This window comes from Lagopus muta, chromosome 2 (assembly GCF_023343835.1).
Source record: "Lagopus muta isolate bLagMut1 chromosome 2, bLagMut1 primary, whole genome shotgun sequence".
Lineage (NCBI taxonomy): Eukaryota > Metazoa > Chordata > Aves > Galliformes > Phasianidae > Lagopus > Lagopus muta.
The window spans coordinates 63,965,975-63,974,560 of record NC_064434.1 but is presented as its reverse complement, the minus strand read 5'-3'; positions in this window follow the sequence as shown (position 1 = coordinate 63,974,560).

The window sequence follows — 8,586 nt, the reverse complement described above, 5'->3', positions numbered from 1 at the left end:
ATTTCCTTACAAAAATAATAGTAATTTCTTCTTTTTAACAGTAACTGGGCAGCATAAATATGCAATAACATTACAGTAACACATACAGAAATAACTGTTCTAGTGGGTTTGTTTTTCAAAATCCAGTAAAAATGACAAGCCATCTCTGCATCCTTCCCAGCCTGAAATGTTTGAGGAGCACTAGAAAGTCCCAATATATTTCACCAGAGGGCCCTTTCAGTATGCTGTATCAGTTTCATCAATGCTCAAGATACCAACAAATGTTGCAGACAAACCCAGAATGCAGCTCAGTTCCTGCTTCAAGCAAAGTGATTCACATAGCTCTTGGAGGGATGCTCTAGGCCAGCCTTATTTATTTCTTGTGGGACATCCGCACCAGGGAATCACAGAATTGCAGAACCACAGATTGTCCTGAGTTTGAAGGGACCCATAAAAATCGAGTCTGACTCCTGACTCCACGCAGCACCATCCAAAGTTCAAAGTCTGAGAGCATTGTCCAAATGCTCCTTGAACTCCAGCAGCTTGGGGCTGTGACCAGTGCCCTGGGGACCTGTTCCATGCCCACCACACTCTGGTGAAGAACCTCTTCCCAACCCCCACCTGACCCTCCCCTGACGCAGCTCCATGCAGTCCCCTCAGATCCTCTCTCTGTCCCCAGAGATCAGTACCTGCCCATCCTAACCCTCCCACCCACATCCTTACCACTCACTCTGGCCCAGCACTCCCCAGGCTGACTCTGTCCACATGGGCAGTGGTTCTGTTCACACCCTGGAGTGCTGCCAGCTCCCAATGGGGCTCTGCCTCCCCTGGGGTGTCCCTGGCTCAGGGACCCTCTGGGCCCCACCGTCCCTACACAACGCATCTGTGCTGGAGCCATGGCCTCAGCAAGCGAGGTTGCATCCCAAGCCCATCTGGAGCTCTGGCAGCGCTCGCATCAGTGTGGCCCTTCTGCCTGGCACAAACAGGCAGAAGACAGGCCAGGGATTTACTCAGAGGGCTTGAGTAAATGCTTAGTGGATAGTAAAGATTTAATGACTGCTAAGTACCTTGATGTTCTCAAGTGCAAATTAGTATGTAACAATGAATGGTTGCAACACTAAACTCATTATAAGGTACCCTGTTTGAAACTGGCCTTTTACAACCACTCTTGAGTAGCAGATCAAGCAATCATCTTTAAAACACAGGTAAAGCCATAGGAGGAATTAAAAAAAAATTCCAGAAATCACCCTGCCGACCCAGTTGTCCTACCACACACAAGAAGAACCAACTGCACCACCAGCCAAAGCTAGCAAAGAACTAGATTTAACACTTTGGTAGACAACAGTGTACAGGGATCTTGAATATCTCTGTTCCATGTATTAATATGGTATTATACCCACTGTATCCCATACATTTAGCTTTCATCTTTTTGGTTTCTTGTATTTACCGATTTTTCAACTACAGAGTTCTTGTTCTCTTTTTAAGAAACTTTATTTCAGCTAGTCTGGCAAGCTTTATTGGATTCACTATCCTGACACAGAAATAATTCTTGCTGAGGAACAAACACTGTTTTCACCCAGCTGTAAAACAACAACAAAAAAAAAAACCAGGAACAAAAAACCAAACAAAAATCAAACAAAAAAAAACAACCAAAAAACCACTAACTTGAAAATATGAAGTGCAGTCAAGAATGAGTGTATAAGCAGTCTGAAGCATAGCAACTTTCCACAGGTCATGGCAACAGTTTGCAGCCAAGAGCCAGAAGATGTGTATGGCATAGTTTGGAGAGTAGGTCATTGACAGGGGACTCCTACTACTTAATTTGGCCTGTGTATGTTGCTGTGTATCATAGTGACCTGTTTCCACTGAAGCTCAAGCTCTCCCACAGCTGCCTTTCCATTAGCACAGCCAGTCCCCTCAAGGCAGTTTCAGCAACAGAAGCCAGAGGTGGCTGCTCAGGAGCAGTACCTTGACTCTAAGTCACCAGCTGACCATTTCTCATTGATTTCTTCCACTCCACGCCTGTTTTGAAGGAATAACAGTTTGGAGATGAACCTGAAAATGAATCCGTCGTGTTAATGAACAATGTTAGCCTCTGAAGGACAGGAAAGTGTACTTCATTGTAAGAAGATTCTCCTTGAAAAGTTACACTTGTGTATTACACATATGTATTCCACTGCCTTAAACAGCAGTTATAAGCACACATATTTTTGAAGAACAAAAATATCAGTACTTACTTTTTGATTCTTATTGCATGAAAATACACTTGTACAAGCTGTCTGAAATTTGTTATACCTCCCTCCATCCTCCCCAGTGCTTTGAAATTTATGGAAAAAAGCACATAGAGTTAACTAGATTCCTTCTTGGTTTGCATTATCTTATGTTATCTGCATACTTACATAGGCACAATATTCCCAAGCTAAGATTCTTATGGAAGACTTGGTCCTACAAAAATATTTTTGCCAAAAGCCTCTCCTGTTCTGAGATAAACACAATCAGAAACGTTTATGGTTTCACAGACCAACTTCGAATAGTCCTTGAACATGTCACATGACCCCAATCATGTTATTATTTCAATCACATGCTTTTACACCTTACTGATTTCTTGTACTGAAACATTTAAGTGAAATTGATTTCTCAAGTTAACAGAATTAGCTCATGCTTGATAGCAAATTCCTTCTCTTGGAAATTTCTAGAATAAATCCTGCTCTGTTCTTTTACTTTCCAAGGTTATGCTCATAAAAGAATGAAATGGAGTTTTTACAGGCATTCATATATAGATCATTTTAACTATCTAGTGCAAACTTGGAGCACTTGAGTTGCTGTCAGCCAACATTTCTTTGTAGAGTGTGTGGTAGAATTTTGTGTTCTAAGTTCTCAAGAACTTGATCTTGTTTAAAAAAAAAAAAAAAAAAAAAAAAAAAAGTTAGTTACACTGTATACATTTATCAGAATGTTTAATTTGTTACTAATTTGTTATCCTAGTGGTTAAAATATTTTTTAAAGAAGAAAAGGAAAGGGGAATAAAGTTATCAGGCTACCGCAATAGCCAGTCTAAACTGGCAGCTGCAATACAACAGAGCACTTGACAATGAGCTAGATTTGACTCAACTAGATTTCCTTTATAAGCATCCACAGTTCTATTGACTTAAACTGAAAGCAACAATCAAGCCTGTGTTTTCAATTACAGTGTAGGTTTGAATATGTATATATATATGTGTATATTTAGTATTGTAAACATTCACTGATGTGACCGTGTTAAATGGCACAGAATATGAATGAAATCCCTCAGCATTTTTAAAGGATTTAGATGTGGAAACTGTATCTGTTGCTTCCATAATCAGAATTTCAGTGTCAGTTCCAACCAAGTGAATGTTACAGTGCTACTGAATAGTTCATTCTCAGTCAGAAACAGCGATAAATTAAATGAGGTACTTACAGACTGTGCAATCCAACTATAACAGACCACTTAATATTACCTTTGTTTTCAGCCACTTCATTTGTTTCCTTCAAGTTACATAGACGTTATCAATACACAGGAAGATTTAAACATGCTAAAATAATTGTTTTCAACTGTGTTTCCAAAAAGTGACTATGCTCATGAGAGGCATCTTTCATATTTGCATGTTGGTATGCATGTTTCCTTAGCAACCATATACAGATACTTCTTGGTATTTATCTACCAGTTGGCTGTGGGGTGCAACTAAAAAGTTTGGCAATGTTACCAATCTCAATACTTGGAAAAAAAATCAAGCATGTTGCACTGTGTGGCCAGCTGAATAATCCATGCTATAGAAGGCACCATAGATGAGGTGGCAATCACAGACTTAACCACACTCATACACACCAACCTCTGTAGGGAACGTTGGTATTTTTTTTATTCCAAAAAATCTCTCTACTAGATACTTGTATAAGCTTGAACCTTACGTCTTTTTAGGCTTGATATTGCAAAAGCTGAACCTAGTGGTGTTTTGCCTGGCAAAATAGCTGAGTGAAGGTCGGGTTTTCTGTTGTAATGGCTGAATTAAAATGATCTTCTAATGCTCCTAATTTTTGTATTCTTTAAAGAGAGAGCACAGATCAGTATCATCCTGGTCTTCACCATCTCTGTAGGAAAATTTAAACCAATTTGTCTTACCACATGAGGTTCTCTGACACTAAGCCTTAGAAGGTGGGTGTTTCTTTCCTCTTATTTAAAACATGTAAAATGCAAAACACTGGCTGCCAGTGCCTTCACCTACCAGTAGAAAGACTGAAAGTGACTCTAGGAAAAGCATTCAGCTATAGAACGCTAAAGGTAGACTTCAATTATTGGTGACAACAGATAGAACAGTACCCTCTATTGATTTTATCAGCACGTAAGGGATTGGGTCTTTAGAAGGATACCTTTTATTTTCTATTTTCTATATGAAAATATAACTAATTGCTATTTAAAAAGCTATTAAGAAATAGTGTTTTACATATGCAATTCAGGCTAATATGGCTTCAAACAGGGAGTCTCCCTGGGGACAGAGTGGGTATTTTTTACAACAGTGCAAGGAAATGGAGAAAAATAAAGGGAACAACAAAAAGAAATGGTTCATTTTTCTGGACTATGTAGACTTGTAGAGGTGGTAAGCATTTCTCTACTGAGCTCTTTGCAGAGTAATATGGTTTTCGTACAAGTCAATGTATAATCAACTAAAAACTTCAAGTGGTTAATGAAATTTCAGCTACTAATTTGGGTATTAAATCCATCTACTTGAACATTGCAAATCTCTGCTTTTCACAAACATTTTCAAGTACAGCAGCTTCTTATTTAGGGACACGTCATCAAGCAGAGAAGTATAAAAGAAAGCTACTGCACTGTTACTTGGCAGCTTACTGGAGTGATGGATGAATTGCATATTATCACCTACAAGAGCTCATTTCAGACTTAGAGAACTAACTGCTTTGTGCTAGTACTGACACACATTTAAAGCAACAGCCAGACTGACCTGGTTTAGAACACTTCGAAAACTGCATGGAAATCAATGGAATCCACTCATTTCTCCAGGAACACCTATTTTCTGTAAATTTACTAATGGCATCACCATATGCCAGATCATGAAAATGTACAGCACAAGTATTCCCATTGCTAACAATCTAAAGCCTGTTCTTCTGAGACCGAAATACTAAAAAATCTGTTGGAAGTTTTCTTTACATAACAAATCCAGCTGGCATCATTTTTCACTCAAGTACTTCAAAGTCAGACAAACAAGTTGCTGCCATTCTTTCCCAAGTAAACAAGTTCTATTTAGATTTCTGTCCATGCTGCTGGTGAACAATTATTTTTGTCTTACATTTAATGTTCTGTATTTATTAATATGTGCTTTGCTGTAGCATATCTTTGTTCAAACATTACCACCTGCATAAATTCAAGGAAATAGAAACTGACAAACATCTGATATATTGATCAAACTAAGCGTAGAATACACTCACAAAAATGTCATACCTTTAGAATTTCACTTCATTTTAATGTGATTACATCCATGTGGTCTGCAGGAAGCAATAAATAATGAAGTTCTTTGTCCCCAAACCAAAGTTGTACTGTGGATGAATTCGCCAGAACATCCACTTATAACAGCAACTTTATAGATCATTTTAATACTGGCTTTGAAAAAAAAATAATGACTTCTATTGTTAATCTCACTTACACTTATGTAAAAATCATCATCAACAACAGAACAGCATTTAATGCCACAGAGAGAATTAGAAATGTCAAAACTGTTGGGGGAGTGCACTTGGCTATGATGGGATCACTGATGTCACGGGCTAGATTTTGGCTCCTAGCACATCCTGCTGCAATTCCTCAATTCCTCACATTGTTGTGGAGTAATGTGTCATTAGCTGAGTTGTATGTGGTCACACAGGTCTGTTATCATGGGTGATTCCTCAGGTAACAGCATACAACTGGTAATGTTCTCTGTATTTTCTCCAGTCTTTCCCCAGGTTAATTTTGGCTTGATCACAACTCCAAATCATTACCTACAAAGATGCAGTCGCTCTAATCTGATGTGCTGCATCAAACTTTGAAGAAAAAAAATGCTCATGTAATCTTAATGTAACCACTGGGTATATAAGTAGCACAACATATTTCAGGCAGCCATTTGTTAGCTTCTTCCTGATCTCTGCTAGGTCACGGTCCACTCCAACACTTTGTGCGTTGATCTCAGTAACTACCACAATTAACACTATGTTCATCCAGCTGTGTCTGGATGACACTTAAGGCAGAAGTGCCTTAACATTCAAAGAGGATATTCACAAGGCAGGCTGTGCCGTAAGTCCCTCAGAATTCAGAAATACATTTTTAATGAGAGCATACCTGTAGTCACAGCAATTTAACATTTATCTTGACTAACTGACAAAGAATATTTAATGTAATTTGAAGATGGATGTGGTCAGGCCCCTCCTCCTTACATGTAGCAGGGGTAGCACTCATCTGTCTCCTGAGTCATGGGACATTGTAGTCTCATATATGACAAACAAACAACAGTAAACCTTGCTTCTCATCTTCCCAAGCCCTTCTATGTCCCTTCCGAATCCAAGTGGAAATAGCATGATGTCTACAAGGCTGCTTCTTGCATTTTTTCTTTGCTTCTCTTTCCCTCAGCTGCCACACAGTGCAACTTCTTTAGCCTTTTCTGAATGTGTTTTCACAAAAGAACTACCAGCTTTGCTGCTGGGCTGAGCTTTGGCCAGCAGCAGGTGAGCTGCAGAGCCTGCTGGGACCAATTATCTGGCATAGAGCAGCCACATCTCAGCCACCATTGCTGCCTCCTCACTACCACGTTTGCCACAATCACAGTACAGTTCTGTTCAAGGTAAAACATGCCTTATACCCCAAGATGGAAAGCCTCAATCTCGGATACACATCTCAGGGTGAGTTAGGCAGAAATCTCCTGATTTCAGTTGCAGTATAACAGAATCCCAGGGAGAAACATTTACTTTGGAAAGACAGGGTACCATGCAAAAAAAAGGATCAACCATAAAGGCTGAATTTTCTAAAATCACAGCCTTCAAAAAGACTGTTAGCTTCAACAGAGGGAAGCAGACAGGCATTGACTCAAAAAAAAAAAAAAAAAAAAAAAACCAACAACACAAAAAAACCTCCCAGTGATGAGACCAGATCAGATTAAACTGGTGATAAGAAACATCCTACTCATCTGCATCAAAAACCATGTGCACAGTGAGATCCCATATGAAATTCTTCTCACTGTAGAACTAAAGCCACTTTGCGTAGACAGAGGTACCCACCCATCCCTTCCCTCACACTTGAAACACACAATGAAGTGTCCACTGACAGCTGAGGCACATAAACAGCTGCCACTGTACATAGCAGCCATGTTTTTACCTTAGCCAAGGTTCAAATCCCACTGACGCATTACTTCTCATCTGCTGCCAAGGCCTCCAGAACTCTATATTGAGCATAACAATGTAATCACAGTACAAAAAAAGTACACAATATTCAAACGATTACACAGTACATAACTGTCAAACTCTAACACTTCCGAGCAAAGTCCAACGTATATTAATGTCAGGTCCTTGACTGCACCTTTGCTAACTGGTCATGTAATCAATTAGCTTTTTTCTGCTGCCTACTCCTTTGCTGTGATGCTCATGTGAAAGTACTAATAAATCTCAACTTTCATGTTGCCAGTAGAATTTTCTCCATTTAACTACAATAAACTTGAAAATAGCCCCTTTTTTACATGCTTGAAAATGTAATTTAGAGGGGAAAAAAGCAAATATTAAGAAGTATTACAATCTTGTTTTTGTGTTCCATTATTTTAACATTGTAAAATACTCAGTTCAATACTACTTCACAACACTGTCAAACTGAAATAATGTTCTATCATATACATTTTATATTAATTTTATGATTTTAAAGAAATGTCATCATAGTTTTGGATAAAACTAAACACCAGAATAACTAAAATATCAATAAGACAGAAATCACATTCTTCTGATTGATTCTACAAATCTAGCTTTAATGTGAAACATACCTCAAGGAGTGCTAGTTGTTTTGTTTACTTCTGTGTTTTTTGTGTGTGTGTGTGTGCATGTTTTTCTCCTGTATTTTGCAATTAAAGTCACACATACCCATTTTACAGACATTTTTCTACCACCTAGGTTTGTTATTAGTCTGCGTATCTACGAGTACATGTTGCTGAATTTGGTTTGTCAAAATAACAGAGGCGTGGACTTCTGCTGTCACATACTGTAATGCATCTGACAAAAGATGTTTTCTAGACTGTCACTCTACTAGCAAGTTATTAGCAAGTGACAGCTATCAGACTCTTTATTTTGCTCCTTCCATACCCTAACACATCTTCGTGCCCCTTTTCTGTGAAAGGCTGATGAAAGCATGCATCAAATTCTCCATATCAGAAGGATCTTATTGTCTTACTACTCTTAGGAATTACTGTCTCTGACACCATCAGCAGGTAGAACCTACACCAAATAAATATCTGTATTCAGTAGAGAGAACAGCATTCAACATAGCCAATACTTACTTGGGGAATACAGGTAGTACTTGAAAACAGCTTATAACTAAAGTGTAGTATAGAGCTAAAGTAGCAGCATGGT